The sequence below is a fragment of the Ovis canadensis genome, chromosome 4 (genome assembly GCF_042477335.2).
Source record: "Ovis canadensis isolate MfBH-ARS-UI-01 breed Bighorn chromosome 4, ARS-UI_OviCan_v2, whole genome shotgun sequence".
NCBI classification, from domain to species: domain Eukaryota; kingdom Metazoa; phylum Chordata; class Mammalia; order Artiodactyla; family Bovidae; genus Ovis; species Ovis canadensis.
The window spans coordinates 93,509,745-93,531,525 of NC_091248.1; the positions used below are offsets into that span (position 1 = coordinate 93,509,745).

General features: G+C 38.3%; 1 non-coding gene across 1 annotated transcript; it reads right to left on the reverse strand.

The window, feature by feature from the left end:
- Positions 1-21,230: 21,230 nt before the first annotated feature.
- On the reverse strand, positions 21,231-21,303 carry TRNAS-GGA (transfer RNA serine (anticodon GGA)). Its single transcript has one exon. It is a non-coding gene; the product is annotated as a tRNA-Ser (tRNA).
- Positions 21,304-21,781: the final 478 nt, after the last annotated feature.

The following is a 21,781-nucleotide window of genomic DNA, read 5'->3' on the forward strand; positions in this document are numbered from 1 at the left end:
CAGTAAACAGCAGGCTTTACCCTGGAAGTGTTTTTCTGAACAGTGTCTCCTGCATATATTACCATGTGTATGATATGTATGATGCTATGTTATAATACCCACTTAATTCTATATTCTAAACAACTAAACTAAATCAATCAATATTCAGGAAAGGGTTTGCCCTCCTCTCTGCAGACAAGATTCAATTTTTGGAACCTGGGATAATTTATGACTAATATGGAAAGAAAGAAGGAAAAATCCTATATGTTAAAATATTTTGATGCAGGAGAAGACAACTGAGTTTTATTGATTTAACATCAATAATTATAAATATATATTATTACTTCTATTTTTTGTATTATCTTGGACAAATTATTTCACAATTTTGAGCTTTGTTTTTAAAACTTATCAATAAACTACTAGTACCTGTCTCATAAGTATACAGTGAGAAAGTATGTACAGATTTGATGAAAGACGGTAAGTGCTCAATAGAAGCTAAGTATTATTGGTATTGGCTTCCCTGGTGGCTCAGTTGGTAAAGAATTAGCCTGCAAAGCAGGAGACCTGGGTTTGATCCCTGGGTTGCAAAGATCCCCTGGAGGAAGGCATGGCAACCCACTCTGGTATTCTTGCCTGCAGAATCCCCATGGACAGAAGAGCCTGACATGCTACGGTCCATGGGGTCACAAAGAGTCAGAACACGACTGAGAGGCTAAGCACACAGCACACATTATTGGTATCATTGTTATTCTATAGGAAATGGCATGGAAATTGAATTAAGATGTCAGACTAACCAAAGTTTCCTCTTTTCTTTTACCATGTCCCTTTTTCCCCTTCTCTTTCTCTACTTTTGTCCAAGATGCTATAGAAAGAGTAATTATTTAAAGAAAATTTATGAAAGTGAAAGTTGCTCAGTCATGTCCGACTCTTTGCAACCCCATGGACTATACAGTCCATGGAATTCTCCAAGGCAGAATCCTGGAGTGGGTAGCCTTTCCCTTCTCCAGGGGATCTTCCCAACCCAGGAGTTGAACCGGGGTCTCCTGCATTGCAGGAGGACGTTTTACTTCTTGAGCTATTGTTCAGTTCAGTTTAGTCACTCAGTCGTGTCTGACTCTTTGTGACCCCATGAACCACAGCACACCAGGCCTCCCTGTCCATCACCAACTCCCAGAGTCCACCCAAACCCATGTCCATCGAGTCAATGATGCCATCCAACCCTCTCATCCTCTGTCATCTCACCCTCTCATCCTCTGTCATCCCCTTCTCCTCCTGCCTTCAATCTTTCCCAGCATCAGGGTCTTTTCCAATGAATCAGCTCTTCGCATCGGTGGCCAAAGTATTGGAGTTTCAGCTTCAACATCAGTCCTTCCAATGAATATTCAGGACTGATCTCCTTAGGATGGACTGGTTGGATCTCCTTGCAGTCCAAGGGACTCTCAAGAGTCTTCTCCAGCACCACAGTTCAAAAGCATCTATTCTTCAGTGCTCAGCCTTCTTTATAGTCCAACTCTCACATCTATACACGACTGCTGGAAAAACCATAGCCTTGACTAGAGGGACCTTTGTTGACAAAGTAATGTCTCTGCTTTTTAATATGCTGTCTAGATTGGTCATAACTTTCCTTCCAAGGAGTAAGCGTCTTAATTTCATGGCTGCAGTCACCATATTCAGTGATTTTGGAGCCCAAAAAATAAAGTCAGGCACTGTTTCCCCATCTATTTGCCATGAAGTGATGGGACCGGATGCCACGATCTTTGTTTTCTGAATGTTGAGCTTTAAGTCAACTTTTTCACTTTTCTTTTCCACTTTCATCAAGAGGATCTTTAGTTCTTCACTTTCTGCCATAAGGGTGGTGTCATCTGCATATCTGAGGTTATTGATATTTCTCCCTGAAATTCTGAGCTATTGTAACTGCTCTCAAAAACAGAAAAGGGAGCTCCATACTTTTTACACATAGCTATTTCTTAAAAACAATTGTTTTGATCACCTCTGTGCACATATTGGAGTCAGTATGCTTTAACTTTTGTTAAAATACAATAAATTTCCTAAAATATAGCTAAAACACAATAAAATACTATATAATTAATTATATTAGGATGTAAAATGGTTAAAACATCACTTCTGGATAACCAAAAAAATAATGATTGTTAATAAACAGCCAATTCATATGTGATAAAATACTGTAGATGCCCTTTGTTGACATGTGGTACACTTTCCAAAAATAATACCATGTATTCTACCATTCTACCATGTATTCTGACATTCTACCTAGTATATTTAGAATATAACTTGAGAATTTTCCAACACATTATTTTGTTTAAAATGTTATATTTGGGTTTGGGGAGGAGGAAATGTAAATGTTTCCTATACTCACATATTTTATGTTTTGGGGATATGAAAAACCAAGATGATTTCTTTTGAGAAAACAGTAACAAAAGAGATATTTTATAAATTCTAAAAATGAAAAATAAATAGTCTTTGGTGAAAAGCACAAACAATAGAGGGGTTAAACAGTAAAGATACAGCTTAAAATAGAGTTAGTGAGTGTGAAAATAGAGCTGAGTAATTCAAATATATGTAGCAAAGGCATAAATCAAGAACTGTGAAAGATGTTAAATGATATGGAGGATATAGAGAAGGACCAATAAATATCAAATAAACATTCCAAAAAGGAAGAATTGTTAGAATAGGAGATGATTGATATTAAAAGTGATGATTTTCTAAAAGTGAAGAAATCCATTAGTTCTCAAACAAGCTAAACCCCATTTAGAAACAGCATAATAAAATCGTAGAAAGTCAGAGAAAGTTGTTCAGTAATTAGAAGAAAAAAGATTATATAATAAGAAATGCAAAGTAAGAGAAGAATTCTCCAAGTAATCAGCAATAGCATAAGAAATCACAGTATCTTCAGTATATTATACCAAGCAATTATATCACTCATATTGAGAGTGAAATAGGCATATAAAAATGAAGACCGTGAGAAGCAAAGACATCACTTCGCCAACAAAAGTCCGTATAGTTAAGGCGATAGTCTTTCCAGTAATGATGTGAAAGTTGGACAATAAAAAAGGCAGAGTGCCAAAGAATTGACACTTTCAAGCTGTGGTGCTAGAGAAGACTCTTGAGAGTTCCCTTGGACTGCAAGGAGATCAAAACAGTCAATCTTAAAGGAAAGGACTGATGCTGAAGTTCCAAAACTTTGGTCACCTGATGTGAGGAGCCAACTCATTGGAAGAGACTCTGATATGGAAAGATTGATGGCAGAAGGAGAAGAGGGTGACAGAGGATTAGATGTTTAGATGGCACCACCTACTCAATGGACATGAACTTGGGCAAACTCTGGGAGATGGTGAAGGACAGGGAAGCCTGGCATGCTGCAGTCCATGGCATTGTGAAGTGTCAGACACAACTTGTTGATTGAACAACAAAAAATGAAGGTATTATTTACTGTATAAACCACTAAGGAATAGCGCTGAGAGCAAAATAACAACAAAAGATGAACAAAGAAACCAATAAACAGATAATAAATCTTAAGAAGTATTGGCAAAGTCAATAAATCTCAGTTTTAAAAAAAGTAAAACATCAGATATTATTAATAGAAATGGTGCAGTTTGGAGAAAAATTAATGTATGCTAATTTCTCTGAAAAGAAAATAAAGATATTGAACAATCTTGGACTTTGTCTTAAAATTTTAAATTGATGTAAATTTTTTTTTAAACTTAAGTAAATCTTTAAAAAAAAGATAAAATATATAAATAAGTTAGTAACAAAAAAAGAATAAAGAAAATTTTGTCAATTTATAAGAAGATAATGAAGGAAAAAGAAGCAAAGAGAAAGCACAATAAATAGTGTATATTAATTAGTATGGCAAAAATAATTTTCAGATACTGGCAAAAATAACAAATAAAAGATTGACCATTTTAAGAGTGAGAAAATTAGATAAACTTAAAATAATAGCTACAATGAAATCCAGCTATATTTTTTATGTGATAAATACAGCAATGTACAGAAACATTTAAAAAAGAAAGAACAGTTAAAAGAGATGGGTAAGTCAAGTTATCTTCTAAAAGTTGTAGGCTGTAACAATCATATTAAAATATTATTAGGACTTCCCTGGTGGTCCAGTGGTTGAGACGCCATGCTTCCAGGGGGCATGGGTTCAATCCCTGGTCAGGGAACTAGTATCCCATATGCCATGCACAGCCAAAAAACGTAGCAAATCAAATTCAGTGGTATGAAGAAAAATAATACATTAGAACCAAATAGAGTTCATGCAAGGAATGCAAGGCAATTTCAACATTAAGAAATCTGTTAATATAATTTACACCACTAATAAATTTTTAAAATTATATGTGCATTTCAGTATAAGTAAAACTTTTATCAATATAAACACTATTCTTTTAATTTGCAAACTATGACTAAAATAAAATTTCTAACCTAAAATAGTTTTTCTTGACCAAATACACTCCAGGCCTAGAATATTTAGTAAAAAATTAAATGTTGAAAAACGTAACAAACTTCTTGGAAGAATCCATTTCTTATATGGTAGGATATAGACATTGGATCTAATGTGACTCCTCTCCCATCCTATTTGTATAATAAAAACATTGAACTGGTGAATCTGAGTTCCTTTGACAGATGGGTCTTCTCACTCCTCACAGCTGAAATTAACCACCAATTTGGACATGGATTTATAGGTAATAAAGGAGTTCTTGGAATCTGCATCTATTTAATTGGGTTACTTAACTCCTTTGAGGGCTAGCTTTATGATCTGACAGAAAACTAAAGTGAACACAAACTGAGTTCTGATACAGTATTATTTGTAACCCTAGTGAACTGGTAAATTCAGTCTCCAAATTGAGGAAACCTTACTATTCAACACCATCACAAGTACCAGTCAATGTGATAAGACAAGAAATAGACAAGAATTATGAGGTTGTAAAGGAAGACACAAAATTGTACTTATTGGCAGACAGTATGATTGTCTACATAAAAAGCTTAAGAATGTATAAAATATAAATCTATTAAAATTAAAAATGAAAACTATTAAGATTTTAAGATTCCTTATTTCAGCAGCCATATCACATATCAGTAGCATTTTTATATGTTGGAAAAAGGTTGGAGGGGAACCTTATTTGCAACAGCAACAAATACTAAAGATCCCCAGGGAAAAAGTTCTTAAGTGTATAGGAGACCTAATGGAGAATATTATAAATCATTAATGAAAGAAAAGAACATTCAGGGATAGAGGAAATCAATATTACATAGATATTAGTCTCTACAAACTCATATACGAATTCAATGCAATTTCAGTCAAAACTATGTTTATGGATAAACATAGTTTTGTGACATTTGAATAACATTCTAAAATTAACGTGGAAGAGAAAAGAACCAAGAAGAGCAAAGATGTTCTGAACAAAGACAATCCCTTTTGCCTCTTTTTAATTTCCACTTCTCTGCATTCACCCAACCTTTGCCATTCCCAGGCATCCTCTGGCATCTGCTTTTTGTCACCATAGATTCATTTGAATTTTCCAGAATCCAATATAAATTGAACCATACAGTAAGCATGTGGGTGATGGATTCATACATATATATGAAGTGATGGATACATTCATTATCTTGACTTGGGCAATGATGGTTTCATGAGTGTGTGCATATGCCAAAACTTATTAAATCATACACTTAAAATATGTGCATTTTATTTAATACCAATGGTATCAATAAAGTTGAAAAACATCCAAAAAATAAGAACAGATATTTATTAGTGGAGCAACATCAAAAGGTCAGCAAACATGTAATATGCACAATTAAACACAAGCGCATTAAAGCAACAGTGGTGTAATACTTCACACATTTAGGTTTGACAAAAGTGGAATCTTTGAAAACATCAAATATTACAAAGGATTTAGAAATCACAGTGACAGACTTTATTTTGGGGGGCTCCAAAATCACTGCAGATGGGGACTGCAGCCATTAAATTAAAAGACATTTGCTCCTTGGAGGAAAAGCTATGACCAACCTAGACAGCATATTAAAAAAGAGAGACATTACTTTGTCAACAAAGGTCCATCTAGTCAAAGCTTTGGTTTTTCCAGTAGTCATGTATGGATGTGAGAGTTGGACTATAAAGAAAGCTGAGCCTCGAAGAACTGATGCTTTTGAACTGTGGTGTTGGAGAAGACCCTTGAGAGTCCCTTGGACTACAAGGAGATCCAACCAGTCCATCCTAAAGGAAATCAGTCCTGAATATTCATTGGAAAGACTGATGTTGAAGCTGAAACTCCAATACTTTGGCCACCTGATGCAAAGAGCTGACTCATTGGAAAAGACTCTGATGCTGGGAAAGAGTGAAGGCAGGAGGAGAAGGGGATGACAGAGGATGAGATGATTGGATGGCATCACCGATTCAATGGACAAGTTTCAGTAAGCTCCGGGAGTTGGTGATGGTAGGGAAGCCTGAGGTACTCAGTCCATAGAGTCACAAGAGTCAGATACAACAGAGCAACTGAAGTGAAGTGAAGTGATTAATTACTTGGCTGCGACAACTACTGCTTAAGAGAACACTCTAGCAATATCCATGTAGGATAAAAATGCATCTACTCTAACACCTAAAACTGCATATTTCTAACTAAACATGATAGAAAATTTTTTCACATAATTATTCAAAGAAATAGGTACAAGGATATATAACACTTTGTAAAAGTAAAAATATGAACAACTTAATGGAAATGGATAAATAAACAATGTCATATTCACATGTTGTACTTTTCATATAAAACTTGAGATGAATGACCTCAAGCTATGTATATTAACATGCATTATCACAGTCTTTTATATCCATCTAAATTTATAATATAATAATGGGAATAGTTCAAATGACAGGGAAAGGAGTTATTTGAACAATAAATTGTTTATAATTGATTTTAAATTAAAAGAAAATCCCTAATTCACAACCACACAAAAAATTGCAAATTAATTTAAAAACTAAACATAAATATGTAACTTTGTATTTGTAAATAAGTGGGTTTTTTGCAATAGATATAATCATTTGTTTATATTACTTTATGTGATTTTAAATAAAACCTATAACAATTTTTATTCCATGGAGTAATAAGGAAAAACTCAAACAGAAAAGGTATCAGTAGGATTAAAAACAGAGAACAATAAACATGAAACTTTAAGCACATAAACTATGGCCAAATAAATTTTTTTCTAAGAAGTTTCCCATAATATTCTATCTAAAGATAATTTTTTTCAGGATTAATCTAGACAATCTGGATAATATTGTTTCTATTACCATATGTTTAATGTAATCCATTGCTTTTCCAATCTGTTTTATTTTTTCTTTCCAGTTTTATTGAAATATAATTGACATACAGGATCGTATAAGTTTAAAGTGTACAGCATAATGAAAAAATGAAGAATATAATTTTACAACTATTTTAGTGTTGAAGGTTTTCCTGAACCAATATTCAGAATCAAAGCAATATTGTTGAATCTGACAACATGAAAATAAAAGTTTATGGACACTTTGTCATATAAAAATTAAGTACAAGCGACCAAGAAATATTTAAAACATAGTATCAACTACAGATCACCTCCATATTATAAAAGAACTATATACCCTAATGGAGAATATTATAAAACAAAAATGAAAGACAGAAAAGAGCATATTTGAGAAGAGGAAATTAACATTGCATGGATAGTCATCTCTTCAACCTCATGTGTGAATTCAGTACAAATAGCACTATAAGAAAAAAATAAACAACCTATTGGAAAATTCCTGAAAATAATTTTAGAAGATGAAATAGAAATAACCAACAAATTTATGAAAATATATTCAAATTTACTAACAAACTTATGCAATTTACTACCTATCACATTGTCAAAAATTTTAAAAGACTGATACTACGCAGTATGGAGAAGACAAAGTTGGAACAATTGTCCTCAGGCTTTGTTGTGGAGGTGAGAAAAGTGGACACACAATTGTAGAGGATGATTTTACAGAGTCACTTAAATATTTAAATATGCATTCCTTTAGATACTTACAAAAAAATATAGGGACTTTCCTGGTGGTCCAGTGGCTAAGACCCCATATTGCCAGGGCAGGGGGCCCATACTGGATCCCTAGTTGTGGAACTAGATCGCACATTCCACAGCTAAGACCTGGCACAGCCATATACACAAATAAATAAATGAAAATACATATTTTTTAATGTAATGCTGCTTTTTTCTCTACTTGGTTATACTTCACAGGCCCCCATATCATACAAAATGCATATTGGTCTCACAGACTCTAATTAATGTAGTTAGTGTGAAAATGTATAAGTATTGCAGATACTTTGATTTCATTATGGGCTTGACAGCAAATGATTTAAGCACTATTTAACGCTGAGGTAGTGTTCATGACCATCTTCTCTCAAAACCCTGAACGATATTTTCATTCTGTCAAAGTCCCCCAAAAAGCAAAACTTTTCTTCAGTATTCATTGCTTTCAATCTATCCTCCATCCACTCAAGAAATATGTCAATTAAGACATTTAATCTAGTAATGTAACAAGACAGAAGTAACAATACTGACATAGAAGACAGATGTGATTAAATTATAAACTGAAAATAGACATTCAGTCAATAAGAAAAAAATACATATCATGCAATTTTATATCCTTGTTGAAACATGACATCCAGCTTGATCATAATCAAGATAGCATCAAGAAGCATCATTCATAATGTCTTAGGAGAAGTACAAACCGATCTCTAAGGAAATCGTCAGCCAGTCCTTATAGTATACCCAGGAATAAACTTTGCCCAGAGACCCCAGAAGGACAAAAAGCAGAAAGCAACAAGGGATATTTCACAGCAGGTCAAAAATAACCAGAGTGACTCCTTTTTAGTGGGGCTGTTCTTGTAACTTCTCTGAATATAGTCACATGGAGAGCCTGTTCAATGCAACCCAGGAACACGGTTCTCTAACAAACTGGCTTCTCCTAAGAAAAGATTTCGCAGAGGATGCAAACAAGCAGCGAAAATTTGGCCTAAAATAAGTTTGGGTTGGCAACAATAGTGAGCAGGGAGTTAATAAAAGAAATTGGGCAATTACATATAAAAAGCGAGATTTTTTTCAGCAATGCTTAAAAAATTGTAAGATTTGGCAACTGAACTCACATGGGCACAATTAGTTGGCCCTGAGTAGCACTGACCCCTTTTGGACAGGGGATAGGAAATAGATTTTACATAGCCCTCACTAGTCTGCATTACTAATTTATATTACCTGCTTGGTCCCCTTAGGCATTTTGCTTATAGTCAATTTTTAGGCTATTGTGCAGTAATTCTCAGCTCTGGTTCTATAACCAAAGTACCCCTGGGGGTTTTAATAATGCAGATACCTGGGTCTCACTCAGGACCTGCTAAAGAGAGATTGAGATTCTAGAATGGATAAGGCTAATTGTATATTTATAATAACATATAAATATATATTTAAATGTATAAATCCTCAGATCTGTATATTTTTAAATCCTCAGATTTTTAAATCCTCAGAAAACTCTGAATTTAAATAAAAGAATATCCTGTTGATGGAAATTTAAACTGGTACAGCCACTATGGAGAACAGTATGGAGGTTCCTTGAAAAACTAAAAATGGAACCACCATATGATACTACAATCCTATTCCTGGCCATTTTTCTGGAGAAAACCATAACTTGAAAAAATAAATGTACCCCAATGCTCATCACAGAGCTATTTGCAATAGCCAACTACCTAAACATTCCATGACAGATGAATGGATAAAGGAGATGTGGTATATTTACACAAAGGAATATTGTTGTTTAGGCTCTAAATTGCATCTGACTGTTTTGCAACCCCATGGACAGTATCCACCAAGCTCCTCTGTCCATGTGATTTCTCAGGCAAGAATATTAGAGTGGGTAGCCATTTCCTTCTCCAAGGGATCTTCCCAACTCAGGGACTGAATTTATGTTCTTCTACATTGGCAGGCAGACTCTTCACCACTGAGCATCTGGGAAGACCCAGTGGACTATTACTTGGCCATAAAAAAGGAATAAAATAACGCCATTTGCAGCAATGTGAATGAAAGTAAGGATCATCACACTAGGTGAAGTAAGCCTGACAAATACAAATATCATATGATATCACTTAAGTGGACTCTAGAGAAATGATGCAAATGAGCTTACATACAAAATAAAACAAACCCACCAACATAGAAAACAAACAAGGTTACCAAAGGAGAAGGTGGGGGGATAAATTAAGAATTTGGTAATAAAATATACATGCTACTATATATAGAACAAATAACCAACAAGGACTTATTGTATAGCACAGGGAATTATACTGAACACCTTGTAATAACCTATATGGGAAAAGAATGTGAAAAAATAGTTACATATGTACGTGTAACTGAATCAATTTGCTGTACACCTGAAACAACTCCAATAAAATAAATAAATTTAGAGATAAATAAATTTCTAAGACAGTACTCAATAAACATTCCTCTCAACCGAGCTTCTGAGAGTTACTGTAAATACATGAGTTTGAAAACTGCTGAGTTTGAGGCTAGGCTTCTGGAGTTCTAGGCTTCTACAGTTCTGTTTTGGTACCCCATCAACTATAACAGCCAGCTAAGCTTTGGGGAGATCCAGCTCCTCTTTACTCTGGAACTTGGACACATCAGCATTGGACTGGGACCAGAGTGCTCCACACTGGAGCTTCATAGTGCTTCACACTACGTTGTCTCCATTTCCTCCAAGACTCACACAAGAGAAGCCGAACAACACCATCCGGAAGAAATAACATCCTGCTAATAAGGTGTGATTTTATTCATTTAGTCAACACATCTATTGAACATCTTCTAAGTGCAAGGCAATGTTTACTCACAGGGAGTACAACAGTGAAGAAGAGAGAAATCGCTGCCCTCTTGGGGTGAACACTCTAGTGGGAAGGGAGCATGATGGATTATATAACTGATAAAATAGATAATATCCCATATGGTGATGAATCTCCAAGGAAAAATGAGGGGAAAAGGGACTAAATATGAAGTGTTGGGAAAGTCAGTTTGGTGGTATGGCCAGGCAGGTGAGAAGGCATTTTAGTAAAGAAAAGAATGGGGAGACCAGAAGAGCATTTCAGGCAGAGTAAATACCTGTGTTTGGAGGTGTCTGGAATGTCCAAGGCAGATCAAGGAGTCATCTGAAATCAACAAGAGAATTAGGATTGGAAAGAGGGTATCGAGACAGAAGCATCTACATGTGTGTGGCCTAAACATGATGCACCCATGCGTGGTGGGTCCTCCCCTTTCCAAGCTTGCATTTTGTTTGTTTTTAAATTTTTATTTGGAGTATAGTTGCTTTACAATGCTGTGTTAGTTTCTCCTGCACAGCAAAGTGAATCAGCTATATGTGTATGTGTATATATATATATTTATATATGTGGATTTTCCATGTATATATGGATTTGCTTCCCATTGAAGTTACCACAGAACACCGATCAGATAGAGTTCCCTGTGCCATACATAGGTTCTCATAGTTATCTGTTTTATACATAGAAGGAAATATATGTCAGTCTCAATCTCCCAAGTCATCCCACCCTCCCTTTCCCCCTTGGTTTCCATAGATTTGTTTTCTCTGTCTGTGTCTCTACTTCTGCTTTGCAGATAAGGTCATCTATATCACTTTTCTAGATCCCACCTATGTGCCTTAATATACGATATTTGCTTTTCTCTTTCTGACTTCAGTCTCTATGACAGTCTCTAGGTCCATCCACGTCTCTACAAATGACCCAATTTCTTTCCTTTTCATGTTTGCTTTTTTAAACCCCTTACACCTCCCATCCTCAAGAGCAAGTTTTCAAAAGTGATTTGGGGAAAATCTTAGAAAAACCTTTAGGCAAATCTTAAAGGCTAGGCATTTGACAATAAAAGCCCAGGATAAAACTTTCCACCTCCTCATCCTAAAGTAGCAGCAGTGATTTCAACCATGTAAGCGGAGCATCTTTCAACATTTCACTTTACCTGGAGTTTGTATTCAGTGAGTAAAAACCTTAGTAACCCTTAGATTGGCTTAGGTTCAGAGTCCCTGCTCCACATCATAGTAAATATATGAAAGTACACACAAATACCATGTGATTTTTTGCCCCAAATTTGACTCCTCTTTACGATTTGAATTTTCATACTATTTTTTATTTTTATTTGGTCTTTCCTATTTTCATATTTGGCCTACTTTATTTTTCAGGTCTCAGCCATTTTCACATATCCTTGAAAATCATCTTCACATATACTAGGTGCTATGCTAGGTGCCTATAGGTTCAAAGCCCCTGGTCTCACCCCGAGGGACTGCCCCATCTTAGAGAGACTGCTGCCCACCTTGTGAGAATGTCCTAACCCAAGAGAGAGGTGTCCTGATAGCCAGAGAGCAAAGTTTTTATAAGTCCCTTCAACTCATGCGAAACTCTTGGTGATCCCAGGTGCACTATAAGGTGATGTGAAATTTTACAATCTATCAGACCTGACTCTACACTAAGAACTGTGCTCAGGAAGGTAAGGTCATTTGCAGCTTCTGACACTCCCAGCACACCAAGATCACAGCAGTGCTTTTCAAACGTCTTAGTCTTCAGACCCCTTTATAAGCTTAAAAATTATTGAGGACCCCAAAGAGCTTTAGGTTTTGTAGGTTACGGTTGTAAACGGTTACTGTATTAACAATTAAGACTGGGAAATTTTAAATGTTTATGAACTCATTGACAAATAAAAATAATAAACACATTACATTTTACCATAAATAACATATTCCTGCAAAAAATAACTATATAGAAAATTCAGTGAGAAGATTCATGTTGTTTCACATATTGCTGATCACTCTATGCCTGAATTGATAGAAAACAGATGAAATCCCACGTATGCCTCTGCATCAGCCTGTTTGACAGCAGTTTAGCTGATGCACATGAAGAAGATCCGGCCTTGCAGATGTGTCCTGGGAAAGGTGAGGACCTCACAGATCATGTTAGATGCTCAGTGACCTCAGACCACACCCTGAGCACTGCTTCTTTAGCGACAAGGATGACCAAGAAGCAGTGCTACGTTTGTCAACATGGGCAGTTACGGTTAAGTGAGAAAGAGAACAGTGGGGACACTAATACTACACCAGCTCCGAAAAAAGAAAAAAAAGAATGTGCACCATTTATCCATTTCTGTGATGTAAGTACCCCCACTCTGGCTCCCACCAAAATGGCTGTATTTAACAACCAGAAATTCCTGAAAATTATGCATCAGCTCTAACACCTAGCTGGGAAGAACTAAGATCAAGAGAGTGGTGATAAAGAACTTGTCCTGTGTCTGATCACTTGAAATAATTGTGTAATTAAAATAAAAATAGCAATGAAGCATTAAAAACAAAATGGGGAAATGCAGAGTGTTGATTTCCTAAGTTTATCTCTTTTAAGGAACAAATCGGGCTTCATTTTCAGCAGGTGAGTCAGTCTGAGTTTTGATTGCAAGCAACAAAAATAAGATGTGTTGATCTTAAAGAAAAAGGGAGCTTTTGGAAGCATATTTGGTTTTATAGAACTGATGCTAGGACTGAAAAATGGGCCAGTCCAGAGACAGAAAGTACAATTGTGCTTCAGAAAAAGAATGGTGGCAGGACATGATACAAGGAAAGAATTGTTTCCTTGAATGGAACAATAAGGGACATAGTCAGATATAGAAAGTAGAAAGGGATTATCAAATGACACTGGGCTAGATAATGACGAAGTGAGAATTCATGGGACAGAGGTATTTCCCAAGCCCCACCTAGCTAATGATTTCACTTGTACTTGTGACTCTGTAAAAAGACTCTATATCAACAATAAAATTGCTCTTTGTTTTATGAGTTAATTACTTTTAGCTGGAAAATATACACATATAAAATATATGAGTATAAAATGTATCAGTTCAGTTCAGTTGCTCAGTCGTGTCTGACTCTTTGCGACCCCATGAATCGCAGCACGCCGGGCCTCCCTGTCCATCACCATCTCCCGGAGTTCACCAAACTCATGTCCCTCGAGTCACTGATGCCATCCAGCCATCTCATCCTCGGTCGTCCTCTTCTCTTCCTGCCCCCAATCCCTCCCAGCATCAGAGTCTTTTCCAATGAGTTAACCCTTCGCATGAGGTGGCCAAAGTACTGGAATTTCAGCTTTAGCATCACTCCTTCCAAAGAAATCCCAGGGCTGATCTCCTTCAGAAAGGACTGGTTGGATCTCCTTGCAGTCCAAGGGACTCTCAAGAGTCTTCTCCAACACTACAGTTCAAAAGCATGAATTCTTTGGCACTCAGCTTTCTTCACAGTCCAACTCTCACATCCATACATAACCACTGGAAAAACCATAGCCTTGACTAGACGGACCTTTGTTGGCAAAGTAATGTCTCTGCTTTTGAATATACTATCTAGGTTGGTCATAACTTTCCTTCCAAGGAGTAAGCATCTTTTAATTTCATGGCTGCAGTCACCATCTGCAGTGGTTTTGGAGCCCCCCAAAATAAAGTCTGACACTCTTTCCACTGTTTCCCCATCTATCTGCCATGAAGTGATGGGACCAGATGCCATGATCTTCGTTTTCTGAATGTTGAACTCAGCTTTTTCACTCTCCTCTTTCACTTTCATCAAGAGGTTTTTAGTTCCTCTTCATTTTCTGCCATAAGGGTGGTGTCACCTGCATACCTGAGGATATTGATATTTCTCCCGGCAATCTTGATTCCAGCTTGTGCTTCTTCCAGCCCAGCGTTTTTCATGATGTACTCTGCATAGAAGTTAAACAAGCAAGGTGACAATATACAGCCTTGATGTACTCCTTTTCCTATTTGGAACCAGTCTGTTGTTCCATGTCGAGTTCTAACTGTTGCTTCCTGACATCCATATAGGTTTCTCAAGAGGCAGGTCAGGTGGTCTGGTATTCCCATCTCTTGAAGAATTTTCCACAGTTTATTGTGATCCATACAGTCAAAGGCTTTGGCATAGTCAATAAAGCAGGAATAGATGTTTTTCTGGAATTCTCTTGCTTTTTCGATGATCCAGCGAATGTTGGCAATTTGATCTCTGGTTCCTCTGCCTTTTCTAAAACCAGCTTGACCATCAGGAATTTCACAGTTCACGTATTGCTGGAGCCTGTCTTGGAGAATTTTGAGCACTCCTTTACTAGCATGTGAGATGAGTGCAAATGTGCGGTAGTTTGAGCATTCTTTGGCGTTGCCTTTCTTTGGGATTGGAATGAAAACTGACCTTTTCCAGTCCTGTGGCCACTGCTGAGTTTTCCAAATTTGCTGGCATATTGAGTTTAGCACTTTCACAGCATCACCTTTCAGAATTTGAAATAGCTCAACTGGAATTCCATCACCTCCACTAGCTTTGTTCATAGTGATGCTTTCCAAGGCCCACTTGACTTCACATTCCAGGATGTCTGGCTCTAGGTGAGTGATCACACCATCATGATTATCTGGGTTGTGAAGATCTTTTTTGTACAGTTCTTCTGTGTATTCCTGCCACCTCTTCTTAATATCTACTTCTTCTGTTAGGTCCATACCATTTCTGTCCATGCACATATGTAAATACAAATGTGTGCAAATGGTGATGATAGTTTAGTCGCTAAGTCATGTGCGACTCTTGTAACCCCATGGACTGTAGCCTACCAAGTTCCTCTGTCCATGGGATTCTCTAGGCAAGAATACTGGAATGGATTGCCATTTCCCTCTCCAGGGCATCTTCGTGACCCAGGAATCAAACCATGGTCTCCTGCATTGCAGGCAGATTCTTTACCAACTGAGTCACCAGGAAAGCCCCATAAATGCATATATTTGTGTGTATATACATATGCAGTGCAAAAGTAAGTGGCTTAGCAAATAGCATATAACTTACACAGAATCTAATTTATGCAGAAAGAGTTTATTATTTCTCAATCCCTCCTTTTGTGTGTTTTTTTTAATGTAAATCCAACTTACCTCTTTAAGATATTATTAAAGAAATGTATATTGAATATTTCAAGAATATGGTTCTTTCCTAATCAGTTGTATCACAGTCATACTAAGAATAAGAAAAAGTAACAAATGTTTGGGTGAGGCCAAAAGTCAAAGTGAAACCACAGGGATATAATCTGAGAGTCTTGTTTTAGTTCTTCTGTCTTAGGCTTTATCAAGAAGTAGAGAAAATGGAACATTTTTCTATTGAGGACCAGGGAAAGAATTAAACTACAGCTAACTGAAGGCCGCATTAGCTTTGGTGAGCCTAACTAAACCGTTTTAGTTTGGGTTTTTGTTTTTGTTTTTTTTTAAGTTAAGAGTGAATAATGCTACTTTCTTCAATCCAAGAATAGCTATTGTTTTAAATACTTCAATTTGATATGTTTACCAGCAAAGGGAAGACCAAAGCAGCAGAGACAAATTCAAAAGCAGATGGAAATGTTTGGAGATGGCAGAGTCCTGTGGAGGAGAAGAAAAGTGAGTATAAAGGGAGAAAACTCAAGAGGGTGTATTCCAGAACTTCCAGGACAGAGTGGAGAATGGTCTGGGGACCACATAAGAAAATCTTGAGCAAACCTGTGAATTTACCCTTCTCTGCATTTCAGACTGTTCTTCCTTGGAGCTGCCCACAAGAGCTTTGCACTCCAGCCTAGAAAGCAAATACACGGTGAAACAGCAATTCTTACATGGAAACTAAAATTACCATGGTTTTTTGTTTTCTTTCTTTCTTTCCTCCTTTTTTTTTTTTTCAGTTATTGGTCTTGCCTGGAGAAAATGGTATGCTTCCATCTGTATTTCTTTCTTTCTCAAAACCTTCTCTGTGAGCAGAGGATTTGCAGTAATTGGTTAGGGAGGGTATTTCCTGAATTTCTTGGAACGTCGTCTTTCCTACACCTGCTCTGGGCTCTGGAGCTCTGCATGGAAACTTCCCATAAAGTCTTTCCATAGTGTAATCTATAAATCACCCTGTAGAGCAATATTAAACTTTGAAAATCAGCTTCCCACCTAGGAGTGCTGGTCAGATGAAGCTTGTCCGTGTTCTTTCTTTAGATGTGTAGGAGGGTGACTTCTCTATTTGGAACATTAAACTAGAAAGAATGGATAAATGGCTCTTTTAACACTAACCTCTGAGTTGTCCACTTCATCACCACCACAAGTCAGACGAGGTTAGGACTTAACTGTAAATATGCTGTTAGCATCTTGGACCTGTTTGTAGCCGCAGTCACCAGATTTAGCCATTAAATATATGGGACACTGAGTTAAATTCAATATTCAGACCAATAGCAAATAACTTCTTAGTATAAAAGAGTTGCAAATATTTCTCTGAAATTTAGATTTAACTGGAAATCTTGGATGTGTCCTGCCACCCCTATCCATCGCACATGTTAGAGTTGTCATGAATTATTTGTATAATTATGTGCTTAAGGTCTGCCTTCTCCTTAAAGTCTATAAGTATCATGTGGCTTAGACTCTCTTGGTCTTATCACAGTCATATTCCCAGAATTTATCCCAAGGTAAGTTCACAAGGAATTTGTGGAGGTAATGAAGGTCAATTCTGAAAGGCATGGTCATTACACACCCCTGGGAAAACACTATCCACTCAACTGCACTGCCAGTGACCAAAGTGATATTACTTTAAGATTCAAGCCAGGTTGTAGATTTGTTCAGAGCCCACTATTACCTACCTCTGAAATAGTTATCCCATTGCTATATAAAAAATGTAAAAGAAAAAGATGCTGTGTTTGTCCTTCCACACAAGTGCAAATAGTGAACAGCAGTAAATAGGTCCAGGGAAGGAGCAGGAACTGCCTAAAGCCCTGGTGCTAGGTGGGACTAACAGTAGGATAAAGGATCTCGGTGTCTGACCCAGCCGAGAGAAGTGATCTACCTTTGGTTTGTCACAAGCAAGTACCAGGTGGAGTTCAACTTCCTGATCTCTCAGGAAAGAGTCCTGGTTTGCCCCCAGGTTGGTTACATATGGAACCAGTTTGCCACATCCTGGTGTGGGGAGGAGAAGCCTAATACCGAAGAGATAACAGTGCAAATCCAACCAGTCCCTCCTAAAGGAGATCAGTCCTGGGTGTTCATTGGAAGGACTGATGTTGAAGCTGAAACTCCAATACTTTGGCCACCTCATGTGAAGAGCTAACTCATTTGAAAAGACTCTGATGCTGGGAGGGATAGAGGGCTGGAGGAGAAGGGGATGACAGAGGATGAGATGGTTGGGTGGCATCACCGACTCAATGGATATGAGTCTGGGTAAACTCCGGGAGTTGGTGATGGACAGGGAGGCCTGGCGTGCTGCGGTTCATGGGGTTGCAAAGAGTTGGACACGACTGAGTGAACTGAACTGAACTGAACAGTGCAAAAGGTGATGGGTTTTTTCCCCATCCACCCACCATTTTATGAATAGATGCCTCTTTGAAGTGTTGCGTGAGTTAGGAGAAGTATAAAATAGTTGGATCAAGACCATGGAAGGCAGTCCATAAATGAAATATTTTGTTAACTTTCAGTTTCTCTTGGTGTAGCTAAGCAAAATCACCTCCATGGTACTTAGACAGACTGGGACCTGGGACCCTCTGCTGCAATGTTTGCACCTGGACAAATGTCAGAGAAATCATGTGGGACTAAAACTACCTGTGTGCGTGGCAGCTGGAGCAAATTATGGACAAAAGGATACAAAGAGACCGAAAGCCTAACTGCTACTCCTGAAGTTCAGTTCAGTTCATTTCAGTCGCTCAGTCGTGTCTGACTCTTTGCGACCCCAAGGACTGCAGCACACCAGGCTTCCCTGTCCATCACTAACTCCCGGAGCTTGCTCAGACTCATGTCCATCAAGTTGGTGATGCCATCCTGGTTATCTCATCCTCTGTCATCCACTTCTCCTCCCGCCTTCAATCTTTCCCAGCTTATGGTCTTTTCAAACGAGTCAGTCCTTCGCGTCAGGTGGCCAAAGTATTGGAGTTTCAGCTTCAACATCAGTCCTTCCAATGAATATTTAGGATTGATTTCCTTCAGAATGTACTGGCTGGATCTCCTTGTAGTCCAAGGGACTCTCAAGAGTCTTCTCCAACACCACAGTTCAAAAGCATCAATTCTTCGAGGCTCAGCATTCTTTGTAGTCCACTCTCACATCCATTCATGACTACCGGAAAAACCATAGCTTTGACTAGATGAGCTATCAAAGTAATGTCTCTCCTTTTTAATATGCTGTCTAGGTTGGTCATAGCTTCCAAGGAGCAAGCATCTTTTAATTTCATGGTTGCCGTCACCATCTGCAGTGATTTTGGAGCCTGAGAAAATAAAGACAGCCACTGTTTCTGAAGAGCTGGGAGCAAAAGCAGGGTACTGCACAAGACCCCCTGCATACAGCATCACCAAAGGAGGGCAGATCACTTAAGCCACCTCTCTGGTCCAACCCCTGAACACACCCCTACCCTTGTTCCATATAAGGGACAAGCTTGTCCCGCCCTCCCCTGCTTCAGGGAATGAGCAAGTGAGGCAACCTTGTTCCCACAGCAGCAGGGGCCCCAGTAAAGCTTTGCCTGAATTTCTTGTCTAGTCTCTGATCAATTTCTGTTGATTAAAGCGGCCAAGAATCCTGGTCAGTAATAGTACTAATACCTTATGTCCTCAGAGGACCTCAAGGGGTTTTTATATCTGCTTTGTGCATATGTGTATTACCATTTCCAGAGCTCTTTTTTTATATATTAATCATCTCAATTAATCCTCACAACAATCCTGGGAGAAAACTACTAGTTCGTTTCACAGATGAGGGCACTGAAGTTCATGGTCATATCTGGTACTTAGTAAACACTGCTGCCTTCCTGGAGGCTCAGCCAGTAAAGAATCTGCCTGCAGTGCAGGAGACCTGGGTTCAGTCCCTGGGTTGGGAAGATCCCCTGGAGAAGGAAATGGCAAACCACTCTAGTATTCTTGCCTGAAGAATCCCATGAACAGAGGAGTCTCGTGATTATAGTCTATGGGGTCAAAGAGTCAGGCATGACCTAACCACCACAAACATTACTGCAGAACTCAAACAACAGCACTCATGCTCCCGAATCAATATCTTGCCACTCTGCAGTGCCCCTCAGCTGGTGGTCTTTCTGCTTCTTTTACTCCCATGGAGCTGGACCCAGTTGTTACAACCCAAGTCTATGGCTCCTTTCCAAGGTGGCAACTCTCTGAAGCCAATCTGAAGAATACTGATGTGTAGATTGGCTTTTTAAATCCCAGCCATTGTCATCTGAGTATGAATTAGGTCATAGTTTTACTGGGGAAGGATAAACGTCTTCCTATATGGCCTGTTTGTTTTCCATGTACTTCCATCTCCTCTTCCATCTGCCAATCTATAGAGGGAAAGAGCACGAAGAAACAGCCCAGCTGAAGGTGATTTCTGCAGATTCTCAGACGCACACCTACCTCCATGAGCTAAAATCCTGTGGGTGGAGGTAAGAAGGAGGTAGCATAGAGCTGGAGCAAAAGACAGAGAAGGGGAAGAGTCCTTGAAGTGGGGGAAAAAGCAGGTCCTAACTCAAAAAGCCTAGGAATCAGGGAGAAGGGACTTAGGGCTCAGCTACACTTCAACTCTGAACCACATTCTGAGGAACTTGGTGAGAAATTTGGACAACCTGTTTGGAAATGTGAATTTTGAGAGAGATCCTCATCTCCTGCTCAAGACATGGTTGAATGAAAAGAATAAGCTTGCTCTGCTAACACAAACAGGCCACACAGGGCTGGAAATTTCAAGGGTCAAGGCAGAACAGTACTTCTATCTATGTTAGTAAGAAACTACCATGTTAGTAAGAAACTAACTGTGAAAGTGAGTGAAAGTGAGTGAAAGTCACTTAGTCATATCCAACTTTTTGCGACCCTCTGGACTGTAGCCTGCCCAGGCTCCTCTGTCCATGGAACTCTCCAGGCAAGAATACCAGAGTGGGTTGCCATTCACTTCTCCAGGGAATCTTCTCAACCCAGGGATTGAATCCAGGTCAACCATATGAGCAAGCAATTCCATGCCTGGGTATATACCTGAAAAAAAAAAAAAAAACCAAAACACTAATTCAAAAAGATACATACACCCCTGTGTTCATAGTAGCATTATTTATAGTTGATGAGATATGAAGTCGCTCAGTAGTGTCCAACTCTTTGCGACCCCATGGACTGTAGCCTACCAGGCTCCTCTCTCCATGGAATTCTCCAGGCAAGAGTACTGGAGTGGGTTGCTATTTCCTTCTCCAGGGGATCTTCCTGACTCAGGGATCGAACCTGGGTCTCCTGCATTCCAGGCAGACGCTTTAACCTCTGAGCCACCAGGGAAAGATATGATGAGATATGGGAACAACCTAAGTGTCCATCAACAGATGAATGGATAAAGAAGATGTGGTCCATATATACAATGGAACACTACTCGGCCACAAAAAGAATGGAATTTTGCCATTTACAGCAACACTGATGGACTTGGAGGATATTATGCTAAGTGAAATAAGTCAGAAAGAGAAATGTTGTATGATTTCACTTATATGTGGAATCTAAAAATTACAGCAAACTAGTGAATATTAAAAAAGAAAGAAAGAAAGAGACACAGATACAGAGAATAGACTGGTGGTTGTCAATGGGATAGAGCCATAAGGGGACCTCTTGTGCAAAGGAAATGTGCAGCAAGGATGTTCCCAAAGCAACACCTCCAGGAACATGAGAACCAGCAGTTGAACACCTACAACCCAGAGGACAGGATGCCTGCCAGAGTTAGGCAAAGATGTGAGGACCCAGAAGCAGAAACTCCCAGGAGAGGATG